General features: G+C 45.9%; 1 protein-coding gene across 4 annotated transcripts in view; it reads right to left on the bottom strand.

Annotated features, from left to right (window-relative positions):
• The window catches only part of LOC116407958 (chloride channel CLIC-like protein 1), a 68,538-nt gene that overhangs the window by 37,738 nt on the left and 5,141 nt on the right, over positions 1–25,659 (bottom strand). The window contains exon 1 of one of the 4 annotated variants that reach the window (XR_004220640.1): positions 18,681–18,790. The exons of 1 other annotated variant lie outside the window; for it this stretch is intronic. The gene's annotated coding sequence lies outside the window, so the exon portion shown is untranslated. Of the gene's footprint in view, positions 1–18,680; positions 18,791–25,659 lie in introns of those variants that run through there. 2 more of the 4 variants (XM_031894434.1, XM_031894436.1) reach the window with 2 other exon arrangements.

Consider the following 25,659-nt stretch of genomic DNA (forward strand, 5'->3'; position numbering starts at 1 on the left):
GGTGCCTATAGTAGCAGTGGGGGGATAATAGCCTCTGGGAAGGGACTGGGGCTGTGGGATAGCAGGTATAGTAGGGAGAGATGGTGCCTATAGTAACAGTGGGGGGATAATAGCCTCTGGGAAGGGACTGGGGCTGTGGGATAGCAGGTATAGTAGGGAGAGATGGTGCCTATAGTAGCAGTGGGGGGATAATAGCCTCTGGGAAGGGACTGGGGCTGTGGGATAGCAGGTATAGTAGGGAGAGATGGTGCCTATAGTAACAGTGGGGGGATAATAGCCTCTGGGAAGGGACTGGGGCTGTGGGATAGCAGGTATAGTAGGGAGAGATGGTGCCTATAGTAGGGGGGGGGGATAATAGCCTCTGGGAAGGGACTGTGGCTGTGGGATAGCAGGTATAGTAGGGAGAGATGGTGCCTATAGTAGCAGTGGGGGGATAATAGCCTCTGGGAAGGGACTGGGGCTGTGGGATAGCAGGTATAGTAGGGAGAGATGGTGCCTATAGTAGCAGTGGGGGGATAATAGCCTCTGGGAAGGGACTGGGGCTGTGGGATAGCAGGTATAGTAGGGAGAGATGGTGCCTATAGTAGCAGTGGGGGATAATAGCCTCTGGGAAGGGACTGGGGCTGTGGGATAGCAGGTATAGTAGGGAGAGATGGTGCCTATAGTAGCAGTGGGGGGATAATAGCCTCTGGGAAGGGACTGGGGCTGGGGATAGCAGGTATAGTAGGGAGAGATGGTGCCTATAGTAGCAGTGGGGGGATAATAGCCTCTGGGAAGGGACTGGGGCTGTGGGATAGCAGGTATAGTAGGGAGAGATGGTGCCTATAGTAGCAGTGGGGGGATAATAGCCTCTGGGAAGGGACTGGGGCTGTGGGATAGCAGGTATAGTAGGGAGAGATGGTGCCTATAGTAGCAGTGGGGGATAATAGCCTCTGGGAAGGGACTGGGGCTGTGGGATAGCAGGTATAGTAGGGAGAGATGGTGCCTATAGTAGCAGTGGGGGGATAATAGCCTCTGGGAAGGGACTGGGGCTGTGGGATAGCAGGTATAGTAGGGAGAGATGGTGCCTATAGTAACAGTGGGGGGATAATAGCCTCTGGGAAGGGACTGGGGCTGTGGGATAGCAGGTATAGTAGGGAGAGATGGTGCCTATAGTAGCAGTGGGATAATAGCCTCTGGGAAGGGACTGGGGCTGTGGGATAGCAGGTATAGTAGGGAGAGATGGTGCCTATAGTAGCAGTGGGGGGATAATAGCCTCTGGGAAGGGACTGGGGCTGTGGGATAGCAGGTATAGTAGTAACTATAGGCCCTGCTTTCTATCCCCCAAGCTGCCAGACCATAATAAGTTTCACATGTCCCCCCACCTGTTATGTGTTTGTAGCGATTACAGTGTCAGTACAATAAACACATGAGTGCAGATCTGCGCTGCGGAGGATACAGTAACATTATATATATATATATAGGATATAAGTGACAGTCAGGATTGCAGGAAAGAGGGAACAAGATACAAACTAAGAATTATCCATTAGGGGAATGAGCCCGTGAGTAAATGGGAATCAGGAGTACAAACCTGGCTTTATAAAAAGTATTGGGGCCTTTGAGTTAAGGTTTAGTATGATGCTGCTGAGCGGGGGGTCCTTGTTTAAACAGGGGGGCAGTTCCTGGTCCCTCAGACTGTTGGGGGCCGGACTATAGTTTATAAGATACTCGGCTCAGCGCGTCCTCGCAGTTTGCAATTGGTCTTTATTGTTTATTATTTGTAGTTTTTTAGTTATTTTATTTTCAGTTCAGCAGCTCTCCAGTGTGGAGTTTCAGCAGCTATTTGGTTGCTAAGGTTCAAGTGACCTTAGCAACCAGGGAGTGGCTTGGATGAGACACTTGTATATGAATAGGGGAGGGGCTGAATAGAAAGATAAGGAATAAAAAGTAACCATAATAATAAAACTGGAGCCTCACAGCCAGATAGTTTTTTGGTTGCCGGGGTCAGTGACCCCAATTTGAAAACTGCAAAGAGTTGGAAGAAGAAGTAATTTAAAAACTATAACAAATAAATAATGAAGACTGACCATGGCAACCAAGAAACTGACACTCTGTTTACTCTATTACTTGGTCTTGTTGACTTTTTCCTATTCATTCTCCATTCTGACTCCCAAACCACTGGTTTCTAGGGTGACTGAAACCCTAGCAACTGGACAGCTGTTTAAATGCCCAACAGAATAGCTTCAAAACATGAGACTTGCAGAAGGCTGCCCGGGTCCGGTAACCCATAGCAACCAGAGGTTTGCTTTCAAACAGATGCACGCTAATGACTGCCTGCTGATTGGTTGCCACCGATTACTTAAAAATCATTGCAGATGGAGCCATTTTGATTACGTTAGCTCAAAAGAATTGAAATGAATGGCAATCAGCACATATTTTATATTTAAAGTTAAAGCCAATCACAGGTGCTCGGAGCCAGGGGAGTTCTGGGGGTTCCACTTGTCGGCTGAAATATTGAGTGAGGGTTGTGGGCACCGGCGCCACCTGGTGGGTAACAAGAAGCAAGCGCCGTCTTTACAGGCAGAGGATCCCCCGCGGCGCAACAATGTTACATGGGAACAACGTCCCACATCAATGAGCGCAGAGTCGCGTGCGATGCAACAGGGCGGCGCCGTCCCAGGATTCTTATGCAACTTCCATATCTCTGCTCTCCAGAACCCTCATAGGGACAAACAGTGTGTAAAGGGGCCGTATAGGGGCAATCAAACAGCCCCCCCAGCCCAATAAATAGTGACTGTCTGTGGCACCTTACAGCCCCCCTGGCATTCCCAGTACCCAGAGGCACAAACATCCCCCCCCCCAGCCCAATAAATAGTGACTGTCTGTGGCACCTTAAGCCCCCCTGGCATTCCAGTACCCAGAGGCAACAAACAGCCCCCCAGCCCAATAAATAGTGACTGTCTGTGGCACCTTTACAGCCCCCTGGCATTCCAGTACCCAGAGGCACAAACATGCCCCCCCGCCAGCAATAAATAGTGACTGTCTGTGGCACCTTACAGCGCCCCCTGGGTCACTGGCATTTCCAGTACCAGAGGCACAACAGCCCCCCCAGCCCAATAAATAGTGACTGTTCTGTGGCACCTTACAGCCCCCTGGCATTCCAGTAAGAGGCAACAGAATAGTGACTGTCTGTGGCACCTTACAGCCCCCCTGGCATTCCTTCAGTACCCGAGGCACAAACACACCCCCCAGCCCAATAAATAGTGACTGTCTGTGGCACCTTACAGCCCCCTGGCATTCCCAGTACCCAGAGGCACAAACAGCCCCCACGCCCAATAATAGTGACCTGTTCCTGTGGCACCTTAACAGCCCCCCTGGCATTCCAGTACCCAGAGGCACAAACAGACCCCCCCCAGCCATATAACCACTTACAGCCCCCTGGCATTCCCAGTACCCGAGGACAAACACCCCCCCAGCCCAATAAATAGTGACTGTCTGTGGCACCTTACAGCCCCCCTGGCATTCCCATACCCAGAGCACAAACAGCCCCCCCCCAAGCCCCAATAAAATAGTGACTGTCTGTGGGCACCTTACAGCCCCCCTGGCATTCCCAGTACCCAGAGGCACAAACAGCCCCCCCAGCCCAATAAATAGTGACTGTCTGTGGCACCTTACAGCCCCCCCTGGGCATTCCCAGTACCCAGAGGCACAAACAGCCCCCCCAGCCCAATAAATAGTGACTGTTTGTGGGACCTTACAGCAGCCCTCCCCTGCAGACCTGGGCCCTCCCCTGCAGACCTGGGCCCTCCCCCGCAGACCTGGGCCCTCCCCCGCAGACCTGAGCCCCATTGAGAAGCACAAAGCCCAGTTCAGCCCATTAAACCATTATGAAGCCACAGGGTTATGCCAGTTATTAGTGACAGTTACATAAACTGCCCCCGGGCAAATGGGCCGGAGCCGCCATAAAAGCGCAGTTTGGGGATTTTCCCACACAGATTCCCGACACCTGTTCTTCATTTAGAGGCTGGAACCTGTAAATCCCGGGATCCGTCGCTCTGAACTCAAAGCAAAAACATGGATTCCTTTCCCTCCATCTGGGAAACAAAAATGTGGATCTTTTCCATCTGTCAGAGAGTTGTGTCTGCGCCAATAAATCTGTTATGTAAAGATTATACTTGGCCCCAACCCAACCCAACCCGGCCCAGAACCCCCCGGCAGCACCGCCCATTTAATAACGTGCCGATCTGCCCCCCCCTATTTATTTATTCATTGTCCCCCCCTTCCCACTTCCAGAAACATCCATCCCAGCAACATAACCCCACACTGATACCCCCCAACATCATCCCCCCCCCACTGTCACAGTGTAACCCCCATATCATATATGCACATTAATGTAACTGTATAATAATATAGGCACAGATATACCCCCCCCATCTTTCCCCAGCCCCCCCCCCCACTGTCACAGTGTACCCCATATCATATATTGCACATAATGTACTGTATAATATATAGGCACAGATATACCCCCATCTTTCCCCCAGCCCCCCCCCCCCACTGTCACAGTGTAACCCCCATATCATATATTTGCACATAATGTAACTGTATAATATATAGGCACAGATATACCCCCCCATCTTTCCCCAGCCCCCCCCTCCACTGTCACAGTGTAACCCCCATATCATATATGCACATAATGTAACTGTATAATAATAGGCACAGATATACCCCCATCTTTCCCCCAGCCCCCCCCCCCCACTGTCACAGTGTAACCCCATATCATATATGCACATAATGTAACTGTATAATATATAGGCACAGATATACCCCCCCATCTTTCCCCCAGCCCCCCCCCCCCCCACTGTCACAGTGTAACCCCATATCATATATGCAGCATAATGTAACTGTATAATATATAGGCACAGATCATACCCCCATCTTTCCCCCAGCCCCCCCCCCCACTGTCACAGTGTAACCCCCATATCATATATGCACATAATGTAACTGTATAATATATAGGCACAGATATACCCCCATCTTTCCCCCAGCCCCCCCCCCCCCACTGTCACAGTGTAACCCCCATATCATATATGCACATAAGTAACTGTTATAATATATAGGGCACAGATATACCCCCCATCTTTCCCCCAGCCCCCCCCCCCCCCCACTGTCACAGTGTAACCCCCATATCATATATGCACATAATGTAACTGTATAATATATAGGCACAGATATACCCCCCATCTTTCCCCCAGCCCCCCCCCCCCCACTGTCACAGTGTAACCCCCATATCATATATTGCACATAATGTAACTGTATAATATATAGGCACAGATATACCCCCATCTTTCCCCAGCCCCCCCCCCCCACTGTCACAGTGTAACCCCCATATCATATATGCACATAATGTAACTGTATAATATATAGGCACAGATATACCCCCATCTTTCCCCCAGCCCCCCCCCCCCCCACTGTCACAGTGTAACCCCATATCTATATGCACATAATTGTAACTGTATAATATATAGGCACAGATATACCCCCATCTTTTCCCCCCCCCCCCCCCACTGTCAAGTGTAACCCATATCATATATGCACATAATGTAACTGTAATAATATATAGGCAAGATATTAGCCCCCATCTTTCCCAGCCCCCCCCCCCCGTCACAGTGTAACCCCACCATATATATGCACATAATGTAACTGTATATATATAGGCACAGATATATACTACAGCACATAATGTAACTGTATAATATATAGGCACAGATATAGGTACTTTGGACCCCCCAATACCTAAGCTCAGTAAGTCAGGCCTATCAGTATATATATAATAGTGGCTTGCCAAGAAGATAAGGGGAGCACTCACCAGGATAGCACCACGTATAGACACCTGTGCTGCCACGCCTCCAAACGCCCCCGATCCAGGCAAATTTTAGCAGCAGAAGAAAGGTAGGACGGAGCACTGTGTCTTTTCCAATTAAAAGTGAATCTTTATTATTTCCATATTAAAAACATAACATAGAGTCTAGCTTGATGCGTTTCGTGACAACACTTTGTGACATGTTGTCACGAAACGCATCAAGCTAGACTCTATGTTATGTTTTTAATATGGAAATAATAAAGATTCACTTTTAATTGGAAAAGACACAGTGCTCCGTCCTACCTTTCTTCTGCTGTAATATATAATAATGGGGGGGGGGGGGGGGGATTTATTACCCCAGGGAGATGTAACACGTTGGCACCAGTGGAATCCCATGTCCCTTGGCACTACCTTTACAGGGAAAGTTCCAACCTTATTAAATTATATTCAGGAAAATAACATGAACCTTTGGGGAATCTCTTTACCTTTAATTGTCATTAACCCCATAATGTGAGAAAGGAATTTAAAAAACCAAGGAATAAATGCACCGAGCGCCCAAACTTGTATAATATGTACTAAACTCTATGGTGCAGTCTTACATTGCGTGATGTTACAGCAACCTTGGATTGTCCTATCTGTCTCATCTTGCGGCAACTATGGCTGTCTCCATCTTGCCCTACTGATACTGTCTACCGTCGCATTGTCTACTGTCTCCACTACGTGTCTGCTGTCTCCATCTTGTCCTATGTGCTGTCTCCATCTTGTCCTACGTGTCTCCATCTTGTATGCTAGTGTCTCCATCTTGCCTGATTGTTCCGATCTTGCCTACTGTCTCATCTTGTCCAATGTCTACATCTTGTCTACGGTCTCCATCTTGCCTACTGTCTCCACGCTTGTCTCTGCTGTCCCCATTTGACCGCTGTCTGATCTTGCCTAATTGTGTCTATGTGGCCTTACTGTGTCCCCATCTTGCGCTAGGGGGGTGTAACTTGTCTCATCTTGCGATGGCTGTCCCATCTTGCCCGCGCGTCTCAGTCTTGCACGCTGCGTGTCCCATCTTGGCCCGTAACTGTCTCCATCTTGCCCTACTGTCCCATCTTGCCTACTGTCTCCATCTTGCCTAACTGACTCCATCTTAGCCCTATGTTCCATTTGCCTACTGTCCCCATCTTGCCTGCTGTCCCCATCTTGCCCTACTGTCTCCATCTTGTCCTACTGTCTCCATCTTGCCCTACTGTCTCCATCTTGCCCTACTGTCTCCATCTTGCCTACTGTCTCCATCTTGCCTAACTGTCTCCATCTTGCCCTACTGTCCCCATCTTGCCCTACTGTCTCCATCTTGCCCTACTGTCCCCATCTTGTCCTACTGTCTCCATCTTGTCCTACTGTCTCCATCTTGTCCTACTGTCTCCATCTTGTCCTACTGTCTCCATCTTGCCCCACTGCCCCATGGGAAACAGATTAGAATGCAGGAGAAGCTCTATTACCTGATGTTTCCCATGATTCCTTTAATCAATACACTAATTCCCCCAATCATCTGAATGGAATTGAGCCCAAGAGCTTTGCCATACCCAGGGATGAGTTTGCCGCCAGACAAGGACATTTTTGGGGACTTTTCTGCTTCCAGAGAGAGAATTTGGTTTAATTTCTGGGGCACTCGGATTACTTTTCAGCCTCTGTCGCTTCTACTTTTCAACAAAACTCAACTTTTAATCCTTTAATCACCCCCCCCCCCCCGTGACACCCCAATTAGGCAACAAGCGGATTAATGGGGACACGGATCCTTCAGTGAGATTTATACTCCGTGCCGGGGTTTCCTCCTACCTGTAACTGAAAGAACGTAATCCCCCTGCAGCCTCCGCGCCCCCCCGTGTCTGCATCTTGTGCGTCATGTAAATAATGTCACAAGTCGCCCCCCCCTCCTTCCCAGTCCCCCCTTTATCCACTTGTTCTTCTCTCCTTTTTCTATTATTCTCCCTTCCTGGCTGGTATTACTCTTTGACCAACTCTCCCCCCATTTGTCTCTCTACTCCCCGAACCCCCTTTCCCTTCCCCTCTCTCCTTCTGTCTCTCATCCCCTCTCCTTTCCTTTTCTATTGCCCCCCCCCAACTGTTTGGCCTTACTCCCCCCCCATCCTCCCTCTTCTCCCCCCTTCTATATTTCCCCTCTTCCCCCATTTGTCTCTCTACTCCCCGAACCCCCTTTCCCTTCCCCTCTCTCCTTTCTGTCCTCATCCCCTCTCCTTTCTTTTCTATTCCCCCCCCAACTGTTTGGCCTTACTCCCCCCCATCCTCCCTCTCTCCCCCCTTCTATATTTCCCCTCTCCCCCCATTTGTCTCTCTACTCCCCGAACCCCCTTTCCCTTCCCCTCTCTCCTTCTGTCTCTCATCCCCTCTCCTTTCCTTTTCTATTGCCCCCCCCAACTGTTTGGCCTTACTCCCCCCCATCCTCCCTCTTCTCCCCCCTTCTATATTTCCCCTCTCCCCCCATTTGTCTCTCTACTCCCCGAACCCCTTTCCCTTCCCTCTCTCCTTCTGTCTCTCATCCCCTCTCCTTTCCTTTTCTATTCCCCCCCCCAACTGTTTGGCCTTACTCCCCCCATCCTCCCTCTTCTCCCCCCTTCTATATTTCCCCTCTCCCCCCATTTGTCTCTCTACTCCCCGAACCCCCCTTTCCCTTCCCCTCTCTCCTTCTGTCTCTCATCCCCTCTCCTTTACTTTTCTATTCCCCCCCCCCCCCGTTTGGCCTTACTCCCCCCATCCTCCCTCTTCTCCCCCCTTCTATATTTCCCCCTCTCCCCCATTTGTCTCTCTACTCCCCGAACCCCTTTTCCCTTGCTCTCAAAACTTTCCCCACCCCCCATTGGGCTTTATAAAGCAGCCGGTTAGACCCCCCCATGGGAGCCATGTACAGGGGATGAGCCCCACAGGCACCGGTAGGTACATTTATCCATAGGGCACTTAAGTCTGGCCTCTTTGGACTCAATTAGCCCCTTTAACCCATCACAGCCTGGATGGACTCCCACTATTAGACTGAGGGCGCGTGGGGCATTTAATCCACCAGTCGCCAGAGAACCTCCCCTGATTGGCTCCTTACAGCCAGTGGTATGTGGCACGGGGGGCAGCTTGGGGGGCTCTGGGGGAGGATTAATGTACCTGCAGATAAAGTGACCCGTGTGCCTTCAACCCAAAACCTCTGGAATCACTAGAATATCTGATAAAATTCCTCTCTAATTGTTCCATTGTCCTAATTGCCCCCGCCCGGCCCCCGCCCCCCCCGCCCGCACCTAACGGCTAAAAATCCCGTAATTCAATATTCTGAATAACTTACTTTGCCATCGCCCTCCGTTTAACAACAACGGATAAAGGTGGAATCAATGGGCTGAAAAATGTCAAAATAATCCCTTTGTTATTAATTTGTGTTAAAAATCTAATTTCAAAAGAAATATTCTGGGGGTCTCCTGTATCAGTCGTTACCCCCCTGTATAGAGAATACAGAGAAAGACCAGTATTTATCGTAACAATTTGCTAAAAAGAATATTTTCCTTCTGGAGAGCTTTCCCACAGAGACTCAGAGCTTTTTATTGGAAAAAAATCCGATCGCCTAAAGTCTGGCGCGGAGCTTTCTGCCTACGGAACAGGTGTCTGGCCCCCCCGTCATGTAATCAGGGGAGCCCCCCCTCACTGTCACAGTGTAACCCCCATATCATATATGCACATAATGTAACTGTATAATATATAGGCACAGATATACCCCCCATCTTCCCCCCCCCACTGTCACAGTGTAACCCCCATATCATATATGCAGCATAATGTAACTGTATAATATATAGGCACAGATATACCCCCCATCTTTCCCCAGCCCCCCCCCCACTGTCACAGTGTAACCCCCATATCATATATGCACATAATGTAACTGTATAATATATAGGCACAGATATACCCCCCATCTTTCCCCCAGCCCCCCCCCAACTGTCACAGTGTAACCCCCATATCATATATGCACATAATGTAACTGTATAATATATAGGCAGCAGATATACCCCCCATCTTTCCCCCAGCCCCCCCCCCACTGTCAGCAGTGTAACCCCCATATCATATATGCACATAATGTAACTGTATAATATATAGGCACAGATATACCCCCCATCTTTCCCCCAGCCCCCCCCCCCCACTGTCACAGTGTAACCCCCATATCATATATGCAACATAATGTAACTGTATAATATATAGGCACAGATATGCCCCCATCTTTCCCCCAGCCCCCCACTGTCACAGTGTAAGCCCCCATACATATATGCACATAATGGTAACTGTATAATTATTAGGCACAAGATTACCCCCCATCTTTCCCCCCAGCCCCCCCCCCCCACTGTCACAGTGTAACCCCCATATCATATTATGCACATAATGTAAACTGTATAATATATAGGCACAGATATACCCCATCTTTCCCCAGCCCCCCCCCCACTGGTCACAGTGTAACCCCCATATCATATATGCACATAATGTAACTGTATAATACATAGCACAGATATACCCCCCATCTTTCCCCCAGCCCCCCCACTGTCACAGTGTACCCCCATATCATATATGCACATAATGTAACTGTATAATATATAGGCACAGATATACCCCCATTCTTTCCCCCAGCCCCCCCCCCACTGTCACAATTGTAACCCCCATATCATATATGCACATAATGTAACTGTATAATATATAGGCACAGATATACCCCCCATCTTTCCCCCAGCCCCCCCCACTGTCACAGTGTAACCCCCATATCATATATGCACATAATGTAACTGTATAATATATAGGCACAGATATACCCCCATCTTTCCCCCAGCCCCCCCCACTGTCACAGTGTAACCCCCATATCATATATGCACATAATGTAACTGTATAATATATAGGCACAGATATACCCCCCATCTTTTCCCCCAGCCCCCCCCCACTGTCACAGTGTAACCCCCATATCATATATGCACATAATGTAACTGTATAATATATAGGCACAGATATACCCCCCATCTTTCCCCCCCCCCCACTGTCACAGTGTAACCCCCATATCATATATGCACATAATGTAACTGTATAATATATAGGCACAGATATACCCCCATCTTTCCCCCCCCCCACTGTCACAGTGTAACCCCCATATCATATATGCACATAATGTAAACTGTATAATATATAGGCACAGATATACCCCCCATCTTTCCCCCAGCCCCCCCCCCCCACTGTCACAGTGTAACCCCCATATCATATATGCACATAATGTAACTGTATAATATATAGGCACAGATATACCCCCCATCTTTCCCCCAGCCCCCCCCCCACTGTCACAGTGTAACCCCCATATCATATATGGCACATAATGTAACTGTATATATATAGGCACAGGTATACCCCCCATCTTTCCCCCAGCCCCCCCCCCACTGTCACAGTGTAACCCCCATATCATATATGCACATAATGTAACTGTATAATATATAGGCACAGATATACCCCCCATCTTTCCCCCAGCCCCCCCCCACTGTCACAGTGTAACCCCATATCATATATGCCACATAATGTAACTGTATAATATATAGGCACAGATATACCCCCCATCTTTCCCCCCCCCCCATGTCACAGTGTAACCCCCATATCATATATGCACATAATGTAACTGTATAATATATAGGCACAGATATACCCCCCATCTTTCCCCCCCCCCCCACTGTCACAGTGTAACCCCATATCATATATGCACATAATGTAACTGTATAATATATAGGCACAGATATACCCCCCCATCTTTCCCCAGCCCCCCCCCCACTGTCACAGTGTAACCCCCATATCATATATGCACATAATGTAACTGTATAATATATAGGCACAGATATACCCCCCATCTTTCCCCAGCCCCCCCCACTGTCACAGTGTAACCCCCATATCATATATGCACATAATGTAACTGTATAATATATAGGCACAGATATACCCCCATCTTTCCCCAGCCCCCCCCCACTGTCACAGTGTAACCCCCATATCATATATGCACATAATGTAACTGTATAATATATAGGCACAGATATACCCCCCATCTTTCTCCCAGCCCCCCCACTGTCACAGTGTAACCCCCATATCATATATGCACATAATGTAACTGTATAATATATAGGCACAGATATACCCCCCATCTTTCTCCCAGCCCCCCACTGTCACAGTGTAACCCCCATATCATATATTGCACATAATGTAACTGTATAATATATAGGCACAGATATACCCCCCATCTTTCCCCCCAGCCCCCCCCCCCACTGTCACAGTGTAACCCCCATATCATATATGCACATAATGTAACTGTATAATATATAGGACAGATATACCCCCCATCTTTCCCCCCCCCCCCACTGTCACAGTGTAACCCCCCATATCATATATGCACATAATGTAACTGTATAATATATAGGCACAATATACCCCCCCTAGTTTGGGGCACAAGTGAGGGCAATTAGATGAAAGAAACACAATTACTAGGGAAGTTAAGGAACACACAGTTGAATAAAACTTTCATCTTGTTGCTGATAACAGAGATGAATGAGACAGCTCTCTGGCTCCCTCTAGAGCTGCAGTGTATAGTGCAAGACACTCCTTAGTTCTACTTATAAAGGAGGCTGCTCGGTGGTATAAGGGTGAAGACACACAGAGCTACTTAGTAGCAGTACTTGTCATGGCTACTAAACTCCAGAAAATCCCCCCCATAGACAATACTGACAATTCCCTCTGCTAAACACATATAGGGGGACAGTTATCAGTAAATGATCAGCATTGTCTGTTTTAGTAGCTGCTACTAGTAGTTCCTTGTGTCTTAACCCTTAGGACGAAGACACATGGGGTGATTAGTTGCAGCAGTGGTTGCGGTGACTAATTGCAAGGACTTTCCCTGCATAGGTTTTACTGTTTAAGTAACTGCAACTCATTGCGCGTGGGTTTTATTAGTGCAAATTAGTTGCCGCAACTTTTTCCCCGAGGAATTCAAGTTTTTCAAAAATAACTCTCATAATTTGTGGTTTAATTGGCAGGTTTGGCCTGTCGAGTCCTACGGAGGGTTAGAATAGTCAGCCACGGCCTTATTGACTTATTTCACCCACTTTCAAGGGGAAGTTATCCCATCACTTGTTTTCTATTTCAACCAGTTTCAAGGGGAATTAATTCCATCATTGTTTTCTATTTCACCCAGTTTCAAGGGGAAGTTAATCCATCATGTTTTCTATTTCACCCAGTTTCAAGGGGAAGTTAATCCATCATTGTTTTCTATTTCACCCAGTTCAAGGGAAGTTAATCCCATCATGTTTTCTATTTCACCCAGTTTAAGGGAAGTTTTCCATATTGTTTTCTATTCACCCAGTTTCAAGGGGAACTTAATCCATCATTGTTTTCTATTTCACCCAGTTTCAAGGGGAACTTAATCCCATCATTGTTTTCCTCACCCAGTTTCAAGGGGGAAATCCATCATTGTTTTTCATTTCCCAGTTTCAAGGGGAAGTTAATCCCATCATTGTTTTTATTTCACCCAGTTTCAAGGGAAGTTAATCCATCATTGTTTTCTATTTCACCCAGTTTCAAGGGGTTAATCCATCATTGTTTTAGCACCAGTTTCAAGGGGAAGTTAATCATCATTGTTTTCTATTTCACCCACTTTCAAGGGAAGTTAATCCCATCATTGTTTTCTATTTCCACTTTCAGTTTCAAGGGGAAGTTAATCCATCATTGTTTTTATTTCACCCATTTCAGGGGAAGTTAATCCCATCATGTTTTCTATTTCACCCATTTCAAGGGGAAGTTAATCCCATCATTGTTTTCTATTTCACCCAGTTTCAAGGGGAAGTTAATCCCATCATTGTTTTCTATTTCACCCAGTTTGAACTTAATCCATCATTTTTCTATTTCACCCAGTTTCTTAACATCTTTCAAGGGGAAGTTAATCCCATCATTGTTTTCTATTTCACCCAGTTTTCAAGGGGAACTTAATCCCACATCATTGTTTTCTATTTCACCCAGTTTCAAGGGGAGTTAATCCCATCATTGTTTTGTATTTCACCAGTTTCAAGGGAACTTAATCCCATCATTGTTTTCTATTTCCACCCACTTTCAAGGGCGGCCGGAAGAAATTCCAGTTTGGGAAACATAAAGAGGATTCGTGGAAACGAACGTCTCAAATTTTTTGAGTTTTAACGATACTTTCGGCTTGAAAAATTTGGGATTTTTGAATGTAAACTCGTACGAATGATTGAAGCATTATGGTGACATTTTATAAATACGACAATTGTGGGGTTTCATTTGAATTTATACCGTTTATACGGGAAAGTAATCAAATCAGACCCCGGCCAAGGAGGCAACAGGGGTATAAATGTTAAGGGCAAGATAACCCCCCCTTGGGGACAACAGGAAGAGTAAAATAAATAGACACATATAAATATAGAAGGAGGAAGGGGTAAGGGGGGGGGGGGAAGGAATGCCTGGGGGGGGGTCGTAGGAAGGTAAAGGAAAGCTCTGATTGGGGGTCTGACTACCTGACTGTGACTGTACCTGAGCCAAAGGCACATTCCTCGCACAAAGGCCTCACAATGGCCCCATTCACACGCGGCGTCGGGCAGTGACCCCCGGCAGGTACGGACCAATCAGAGCCAATGTGAGAGTTGACTTGGGGGTCAGTGGTGTTGAATTTGATGGGAAAGGTATAAAGCCGCTCAGCCCGTGGAAACTACGACCCCCCTGAAACACCCCCCGTGGCCTCACTCAGGTTCCGGAAGCCTTCTATCCCCACACACCCTGTATAAACTGCTCCGGGACTTGGGTGTTAATGTGTTCAAACGAATGACCAATTCGTAGCAACTTTTCAATTGGTCTTCATTTTTTTATTTTGTACAGTTGCAAGTCCCTAGCAACCAGACAGCTGCTGAAAATTCTGGAGAGCTGCTGAGCAAAAAGATAAATTATTTACAATCCACAAATAATAAAAAATGAAGACCAATTGCAAATTGTCTCAGAATAGCATACTAAAGGTTAATTTAAAGGGGAACTTCCCCTTTAATGCCCTAGGCAGTAAGTGATCGATACATAATCCCTTATCCAGGATACAGACTAGCGGCCCCGGGGATGAATATCAGTATAATCATATCACTCTGAGCTGCTCTAATCCGGGCCAGATTTGTCCCTAACGGGATTTACAGAAGGAATAATCCCGAGTTTCCTGCGCCCCTATGGCCTGATGGGATTCCAGCCGTTCCAACAGTCGCCAATATTCCATTATTGCCATTGCTCATTATCTCGACTTCTGTTTTTGCAGCAGCCCTATCCTTACTTTATGGCAGGGATTTATATTTACTTTAATGGGTCCATTACAGCCCCGCTGCCTGGAGAGAACAAACATACTAGATTGCACTGATATCACTGTTTTACCCCCACAGGTACCTCTCCTGCCAGTGTTGGACTGGGGGGGGGGGGGCAAGGCTCACCGGGGATACTGCACCCATGGGCCCACACTGTAGCCCCCACAACCCCTGCAGGGGCCCCGCCACCTGCCTGACCCCATCCCCCGAGCACATATTATTATACTTACCTTCAGAGCCTCGGAGAGGGATGCGATTGGCCGGCAGGGCCCACTGGGTTTTTGTTGCCCAGTCCTGCCCACCCTAGTCCTCGCTCCCTTGTCACTCGCAACGGGTGGGGGGGGGGGGGAAGTTGGTCGATTGGGCGCCCTAGGGGAGAACGTCAGACGGGGGGGAGGTTTAGGGGTGCGCAGCTGGAGGAGGCACCTTGGGGGTGTGTGGGGCCCCTGGGGCAGTAGCCACAGTGTTCCCCTGCACCCCCAGTCCGACCCTGTGCGAGACTTGGCATCTGGGGACTGTTGAGCAGAAACGGCATAACGTTGGCCCTGCCCATCACTAAGTCTATGTGGCCCCTGAGCCCCCTGGCTTAGGGCACCCTGCTGCCTTGGCCCCAATATGTCACCCCCTTTATAAAGTAATGTATCTGCCAGCGCAGCAGCTTCAGGGAGAAATTCCCATAACGTCCCACCAATCAAAGTCTCAGGATTTAATGCTCCCAAAGCCTTTATTATATTGTATTATTGCACAGTGTCTATATATATATTGTATTATTGTACAGTGTCATATATATATATATATATAATATATATTGTATTATTGCACAGTGTCTATATATATATATTGTATATTGTACAGTGTCTATATATATATATTATTATATATATATTATATATAATATTATATATATATATTGTAATTATTGCACAGTGTCTATATATATATATTGTATTATTGCACAGTGTCTATATATATATATATATATATAGTATTATTATTGTACAGTGTCTATATATATATTGTATATAATTGTACAGTGTATTATATATATATATATATATTTATTGTATTATTGCACAGTGTCTATATATACAGTGGTGTGAAAAAACTATTTGCCCCCTTCCTGATTTCTTATTCTTTTGCATGTTTGTCACACAAATGTTTCTGCTCATCAAAAACCGTCCATTAACTATTAGTCAAAGATAACATAATTGAACACAAAATGCAGTTTTAAATGAAGGTTTACGTTATTAAGGAGAAAAAAACTCCAAATCTACATGGCCCTGTGTGAAAAAGTGATTGCCCCCTTGTTAAAAAATAACTAAACTGTGGTTTATCACACCTGAGTTCAATTTGTGTAGTCACCCCCAGGCCTGATTACTGCCACACCTGTTTCAATCAAGAAATCACTTAAATAGGAGCTACCTGACACAGAGAAGTAGCCCAAAAGCACCTCAAAAGCTACACATCATGCCAAGATCCAAAGAAATTGAGGAACAAATGAGAACAAAAGTAATTGAGATCTATCAGTCTGGTAAAGGTTATAAAGCCATTTCTAAAGCTTTGGGACTCCAGCGAACCACAGTGAGAGCCATTATCCACAAATGGCAAAAACATGGAACAGTGGTGAACCTTCCCAGGAGTGGCCGGCCGAACAAAATTACCCCAAGAGCGCAGAGACAACTCATCCGAGAGGCAACAAAAGACCCCAGGACAACATCTAAAGAACTGCAGGCCTCACTTGCCTCAATTAAGGTCAGTGTTCACGACTCCACCATAAGAAAGAGACTGGGCAAAAACGGCCTGCATGGCAGATTTCCAAGGCGCAAACCACTTTTAAGCAAAAAGAACATTAAGGCTCGTCTCAATTTTGCTAAAAAACATCTCAATGATTGCCAAGACTTTTGGGAAAATACCTTGTGGACCGACGAGACAAAAGTTGAACTTTTTGGAAGGTGCGTGTCCCGTTACATCTGGCGTAAAAGTAACACAGCATTTCAGAAAAAGAAACATCATACCAACAGTAAAATATGGTGGTGGTAGTGTGATGGTCTGGGGTTGTTTTGCTGCTTCAGGACCTGGAAGGCTTGCTGTGATAGATGGAACCATGAATTCTACTGTTCTACCAAAAAATCCTGAAGGAGAATGTCCGGCCATCTGTTCGTCAACTCAAGCTGAAGCGATCTTGGGTGCTGCAGCAGGACAATGACCCAAAACACACCAGCAAATCCACCTCTGAATGGCTGAAGAAAAGCAAAATGAAGACTTTGGAGTGGCCTAGTCAGAGTCCTGACCTGAATCCTATTGAGATGTTGTGGCATGACCTTAAAAAGGCGGTTCATGCTAGAAAACCCTCAAATAAAGCTGAATTACAACAATTCTGCAAAGATGAGTGGGAATTCCTCCAGAGCGCTGTAAAAGACTCGTTGCAAGTTATCGCAAACACTTGATTGCAGTTATTGCTGCTAAGGGTGGCCCAACCAGTTATTAGGTTCAGGGGGCAATTACTTTTTCACACAGGGCCATGTAGGTTTGGATTTTTTTCTCCCTAAATAATAAAAACCCTCATTTAAAAACTGCATTTTGTGTTTACTTGTGTTATCTTTGACTAATAGTTACATGTGTTTGATGATCAGAAACATTTTGTGTGACAAACATGCAAAAGAATAAGAAATCACGAAGGGGGCAAATAGTTTTTCACACCACTGTATATTGTATTATTGCACAGTGTCTATATATATTGTACTGCGCCCACATATACTGTATTATTGTACAGTGTCTATATATATATATATTGTGTATAGATTGGTAGGTGTGTGTATAGATGGTAGGTGAGTGTATAGATTGGTAGGTGAGTGTATAGATTGGTAGGTGAGTGTGTATAGATTGGTGTGTATGTAGGTGATGTGTATAGATTGGTAGGTGAGTGTATAGATGGTAGGTGAGTGTATAAGATTGGTAGGTGAGTGTATAGATTGGTAGGTGAGTGTGTATAGATTGGTAGGTGAGTGTGTGATAGATTGGTAGGTGAGGTGGATTGGTATGTGTATAGATTGGTAGGTGAGTGTATAGATTGGTAGGTGAGTGGTATGATTGGTAGGTGTGTGTATAGATTGGTAGGTGGTGTATAGATTGGTAGGTGGGTGCTGGTTTACTTGGATGGGTTGAACTTGATGGACACTGGTCTTTTTTCAACCCTATGTAACTAATACTAATGTAACCCCCCCATGAGCAGGTAATGCCAGCAAGGTAAAACACCTCCACCTCAGGCACCGCCCTCTCTAAACAAGCTCCTCCCTCTGCCCAGGCACACGCACAGAATGCTGGGATTGGGGGTCGGGTGACAATGTGGGGGTTACAATATATAAAGGCTAATGGGGGGGGACTGATACACACACGTTACGGTAACACAGCGCCCTGTGGGGAGGAATAAAGGGAATTAGACACAAAGTATCACTCACCGGAGTCTGTGCGTCCCCCGACTGTTCAAATCCAGCGCTCTACAGGCTCCGGCAGGGGCCAAATCTCCCAGGAAGCGAAAGGAAACCTGTCGCGGATGTATTTATGAGCCGCTTATGTGGATCTGCTGCCATCTACTGGCGCTCTGTGCGCACTGCAATCAGTCATTTATACCCCCCCACTTTCCCCCCCCCCACTGTCACAGTGTAACCCCCATATCATATAGCACATAATGTAACTGTATAATATATAGGCACAGATATACCCCCCATCTTTCCCCCCCGCCCCCCCCACTGTCACAGTGTACCCCCATATCATATATGCACATAATGTAACTGTATAATATATAGGCACAGATATACCCCCATCTTTCCCCAGCCCCCCCCACTGTCACAGTGTAACCATATCATATATGCACATAATGTAACTGTATAATATATAGGCACAGTATACCCCCCATCTTTCCCCCAGCCCCCCCCCCCACTGTCACATGTGTAACCCCCATATCAATATGCACAATAATGTAACTGTTATATAATATATAGGCACAGATATACCCCCATCTTTCCCCGCCCCCCCCACTGTCACAGTGTAACCCCCATATCATATATGCACATAATGTAACTGTATAATATATAGGCACAGATATACCCCCCATCTTTCCCCCCCCCCACTGTCACAGTGTTAACCCCCATATCATATATGCACATAATGTAACTGTATAATATATAGGCACAGATATACCCCCCATCTTTCCCCCCCCCCCCCACTGTCACAGTGGTAACCCCCATATCATATAATGCACATAATGTAACTGTTATATATATAGGCACAGAGTATACCCCCCATCTTTCCCCCAGCCCCCCCCCCTGTCACAGTGTAACCCCCATATCATATATGCACATAATGTAACTGTATAATATATAGGCACAGATATACCCCCCATCTTTCCCCACGCCCCCCCCACTGTCACAGGTGTTACCCCCATATCATATATGCACATAATGTAACTGTATAATATATAGGCACAGATATACCCCCATCTTTCCCCAGCCCCCCCACTGTCACAGTGTAACCCCCATATCATATATGCACATAATGTAACTGTATAATATATAGGCACAGATATACCCCCATCTTTCTCCCAGCCCCCACTGTCAGTCACAGTTGTAACCCCCATATCATATATGCACATAATGTAAACTGTATAATATATAGGCAGCAGATATACCCCCATCTTTCTCAGCCCCCCCCACTGTCACAGTGTAACCCCATATCATATATGCACATAATGTTAACTGTATAATATAAGGCCAAGATATACCCCCCATCTTTCCCCAGCCCCCCCCCACTGTCACAGTGTAACCCCCATATCATATATGCACATAATGTAACTGTATAATATATATGCACAGATATACCCCCATCTTTCCCCCCCCCCCCCACTGTCACAGTGTAACCCCCATAATCATATATGCACATAATGTAACTGTATAATATATAGGCACAGATATACCCCCCCTAGTTTGGGGCACAAGGTGAGGGCAATTAGATGAAAGGAAACACAATTACTAGGGAAGTTTAAGGAAACACAACAGTTGAATAAACTTATCTTGTGCTGATAACAGAGATGAATGAGACAGCTCTCTGGCTCCCTCTAGAGGCTGCAGTGTATAGTGCAAGACACTCCTAGTTCTACTTATAAAGGAGGCTGCTCGGTGGTATAAGGGTGGAGAACAACAGAGCTACTTAGTAGCAGCTACTTGTCATGGCTACTAAACTCCAGAAAATCCCCCGCCATAGACAATACTGACAATTCCTCTTGCTAAACACATATAGGGACAGTTATCAGTAAATGATCAGCATTGTCTGTTTTAGTAGCTGCTACTAAGTAGTTCCTTGTGTCTTAACCCTTAGGAACGAAGACACATGGGGTGATTAGTTGCAGCAGTGGTTGCGGTGACTAATTGCAAGACTCCCTGCATAGGTTACTGTTTAAGTAACTGCAACTCATTGCGCGTGGGTTTTATTAGTGCAAATTAGTTGCCGCAACTTTTTCCCCGAGAATTCAAGTTTTCAAAAAAATAACTCTCATAATTTGTGGTTTAATTGGCAGGTTTTGGCCTGTCGAGTCCTACGGAGGGTAGAATAGTCAGCCACGGCCTTATTGACTTATTTCACCCACTTTCAAGGGAAGTTAATCCCATCATTGTTTTCTATTTCAACCAGTTTCAAGGGGAACTTAATTCCATCATTGTTTTCTATTTCACCCAGTTTAAGGGAAGTTAATCCCATCATGTTTCTATTTCACCCAGTTTCAAGGGGAAGTTAATCCATCATTGTTTTCTATTCACCCAGTTTCAAGGGGAAGTTAATCCCATCATTGTTTTCTATTTCACCCAAGTTTCAAGGGGAAGTTAATCCCATCATTGTTTTCTATTTCACCCAGTTTTCAAGGGGAACTTAATCCATCATTGTTTTCTATTTCACCCAGTTTCAAGGGAACTTAATCCATCATTGTTTTCTTATTCACCCAGTTTCAAGGGGAATTAATCCCATCATTGTTTTCTATTTCACCCAGTTTCAAGGGGAAGTTAATCCCATCATTGTTTTCTATTTCACCCAGTTTCAGGGGAAGTTAATCCCATCATTGTTTTCTATTCACCCAGTTTCAAGGGGAAGTTAATCCATCATTGTTTTCTATTTCACCCAGTTTCAAGGGGAACTTAATCCCATCATTGTTTTCTATTTCACCGACTTTCAAGGGGAAGTTAATCCCATCATTGTTTTCTATTTCACACACTTTCAAGGGGAAGTTAATCCCATCATTGTTTTCTATTTCACCCAGTTTCAAGGGGAAGTTAATCCCATCATTGTTTTCTATTTCACCCACTTCAAGGGAACTTAATCCATCATTGTTTTCTTATTTCACCCAGTTTCAAGGGGAAGTTAATCCCATCATTGTTTTCTATTTCACCCAGTTTCAAGGGGAAGTTAATCCCATCATTGTTTCTATTTCACCCAGTTTCAAGGGGAACTTAATCCCATCATTGTTTCTATTTCACCCAGTTTCAAGGGGAACTTAATCCCATCATTGTTTTCTATTTCACCCACTTTCAAGGGAAGTTAATCCCCATCATTGTTTTCTATTTCACCCAGTTTCAAGGGGAACTTAATCCCATCATTGTTTTCTATTTCACCTCAGTTTCAAGGGGAAGTTAATCCCATCATTGTTTTGTATTTCACCCAGTTTCAAGGGGAACTTAATCCCATCATTGTTTTCTATTTCACCCACTTTCAAGGGCGGCCGGAGAAATTCCAGTTTGGGAAACATAAAGAGGATTCGTGGAAACGAACGTCTCAAAATTTTTGAGTTTTAACCGATACTTTCCGGCTTGAAAAATTTGGGATTTTTGAATGTAAACTCGTACGAATGATTGAAGCATTATGGTGACATTTTATAAATACGACAATTGTGGGGTTCATTTGAATTTATACCGTTTATACGGGAATTTCAGTAAATCAGACCCTCGGCCAAGGAGGCAACAGGGTATAAATGTTAAAGGGCAAGATAACCCCCAGCCCCTTGGGAACAACAAGGAAGAGTATAAATAAATAGACACAGTAAATATAATAAAGAAGGAGGAAGGGGTAACGGGGGGGGGGAAGGAATGCCTGGGGGGGGTCGTAGGAAGGGTAAAGGAAAGCTCTGATTGGGGGTCTGACTACCTGACTGATCTGTACCTGAGCCAAAGGCACATTCCTCGCACAAAGGCCTCACACATGGCCCATTCACACGCGGCGTCGGCAGTGACCCCCGGCAGGTACGGACCAATCAGAGCCAATGTGAGAGTTGACTTGGGGGTCAGTGGTGTTGAATTTGATGGGAAAGGTATAAAGCCGCTCAGCCGTTGGAAACTACGACCCCCTGAAACACCCCCCGTGGCCTCACTCAGGTTCCGGAAGCCTTTATCCCCACACACCTGTATAACTGCTCCGGATTGGGTGTTAATGTGTTCAAAATGACCAATTCGTAGACAACTTTTTCAATTGGTCTTCATTTTTTTATTTTGTACAGTTGCAAGTCCCATAGCAACCAGACAGCTGTTGAAATTTCTGGAGAGCTGCTGAGCAAAAGATAAAAATTATTTACAATCCACAAATAATAAAAAATGAAGCCAATTGCAAATTGTCTCAGAATAGCATACTAAAGGTTAATTTAAAGGGGAACTTCCCCTTTAATGCCCTAGGCAGTAAGTGATCCGATACATAATCCCTTATCCAGGATACAGACTAGCGGCCCCGGGGATGAATATCAGATAATCATATCACTCTGAGCTGCTCTAATCCGGGCAGATTTGTCCCTAACGGGATTTACAGAAGGAATAATCCGAGTTTCCTGCGCCCCTATGGCCTGATGGGATTCCAGCCGTTCCAACAGTCGCCAATATCCATTATTGCATTGCTCATTATCTCGACTTCTGTTTTTGCAGCAGCCCTATCTTACTTTTATGCAGGGATTTATATTTACTTTAATGGGTCATTACAGCCCCGCTGCCTGGAGAGAACAACATACTAATTGCACTGAATATCACTGTTAACCCCCACAGGTACCTCTCCTGCCAGTGTTGGACTGGGGGGGGGGGGGCAAGGCTCACCGGGGATACTGCACCATGGCCCACACTGTAGCCCCCACAACCCCTGCAGGGGCCCCGCCACCTGCTGACCCCATCCCCCGAGCACAATATTATTATACTTACCTTCAGAGCCTCGGGAGAGGGATGCGATGGCCGCAGGGCCCACTGGGTTTTGTTGCCCAGTCTGCCCACCCCTAGTCCTCGCTCCCTTGTCACTCGCAACGGTTGGTGAGGGGGGGGGGAAGTGGTCGATTGGGCGCCCTAGGGGAGAACGTCAGACGGGGGGAGGTTTAGGGGTGGCAGCTGGAGAGGCACTCTTGGGGGTGTGTGGGCCCCTGGGGCAGTAGCCACAGTGTTCCCTGCACCCCCAGTCCGACCCTGTGCGAGACTTGGCATCTGGGGACTGTTGAGCAGAAACGGCATAACGTTGGCCCTGCCCATCACTAAGTCTATTGTGCCCCTGAGCCCCCCTGGCTTAGGGCACCCTGCTGCCTTGGCCCCAATATGTCACCCCCTTTATAAAGTAATGTATCTGCCAGCGCAGCAGCTTCAGGGAGAAATTCCCATAACGTCCACCAATCAAAGTCTCAGGATTTAATGCTCCAAAGCCTTTATTATATTGTATTATGCACAGTGTCTATATATATATTGTATTTATTGTACAGTGTCATATATAATATATTATATATTATATATTGTATTATTGCACAGTGTCTATATATAATATTGTATTATTGTACAGTGTCTATATTATATAATTGTTTATTGTACAGTGTCATATATATATATATATATATAATATATATAATTATATATATATATATATTGTATTAATTTTGCACAGTGTCAATATATATATAATTGTATTATTGCACAGTGTCTATATATATATATATTATATAGTATTATTGTACAGTGTCTATATATATATTGTATTAATATGTACAGTGTATATATATATATATATAATATATTTATTGTATTATTTGCACAGTGGTCTAATATATAACAGTGGTGTGAAAAACTTTTGCCCCCTTCCTGATTTCTTATTCCCCTCTCCTTTACTTTTCTATTCCCCCCCCCCCCGTTTGGCCTTACTCCCCCCCATCCTCCCTCTTCTCCCCCCTTCTATATTTCCCCTCTCCCCCCATTTGTCTCTCTACTCCCCGAACCCCTTTCCCTTGCTCTCAAAAACTTTCCCCACCCCCCATTGGGCTTTTTAAAGCAGCCGGTTAGACCCCCCCATGGGAGCCATGTACGGGATGAGCCCCACAGGCACCGGTAGGTACATTTATCCATAGGGCACTTAAGTCTGGCCTCTTTGGACTCAATTAGCCCCTTTAACCCATCACAGCCTGGATGGACTCCCACTATTAGACTGAGGGCGCGTGGGGCATTTAATCCACCAGTCGCCAGAGAACCTCCCCTGATTGGCTCCTTACAGCCAGTGGTATGTGGCACGGGGGGCAGCTTGGGGGGCTCTGGGGGAGGATTAATGTACCTGCAGATAAAGTGACCCGTGTGCCTTCAACCCAAAACCTCTGGAAATCACTAGAATATCTGATAAAATTCCTCTCTAATTGTTCCATTGTCCTAATTGCCCCCCCGGCCCCCGCCCCCCCGCCCGGCACCTAACGGCTAAAATCCCGTAATTCAATATTCTGAATAACTTACTTTGCCATCGCCCTCCGTTTAACAACAACGGATAAAGGTGGAATCAATGGGCTGAAAAATGTCAAAATAATCCCTTTGTTATTAATTTGTGTTAAAAATCTAATTTCAAAAGAAATATTCTGGGGGTCTCCTGTATCAGTCGTTACCCCCCTGTATAGAGAATACAGAGAAAGACCAGTATTTATCGTAACAATTTGCTAAAAAGAATATTTTTCCTTCTGGGAGCTTTCCCACAGAGACCAGAGCTTTTTATTGGAAAAAAATCCGATCCCTAAAGTCTGGCGCGGAGCTTTCTGCCTACGGAACAGGTGTCTGCCCCCCCGTCATGTAATCAGGGGAGCCCCCCCCTCACTGTCACAGTGTAACCCCCATATCATATATGCACATAATGTAACTGTATAAATATATAGGCACAGATATACCCCCCATCTTTCCCCCCCCACTGTCACAGTGTAACCCCATATCATATATGCACATAATGTAACTGTATAATATATAGGCACAGATATACCCCCATCTTTCCCCAGCCCCCCCCCCACTGTCACAGTGTAACCCCCATATCATATATGCACATAATGTAACTGTATAATATATAGGCACAGATATAACCCCCCATCTTCCCCCAGCCCCCCCCCACTGTCACAGTGTAACCCCCATATCATATATGCAC

This window comes from Xenopus tropicalis, chromosome 10 (genome assembly GCF_000004195.4).
Source record: "Xenopus tropicalis strain Nigerian chromosome 10, UCB_Xtro_10.0, whole genome shotgun sequence".
In the NCBI taxonomy this organism is placed as follows: domain Eukaryota; kingdom Metazoa; phylum Chordata; class Amphibia; order Anura; family Pipidae; genus Xenopus; species Xenopus tropicalis.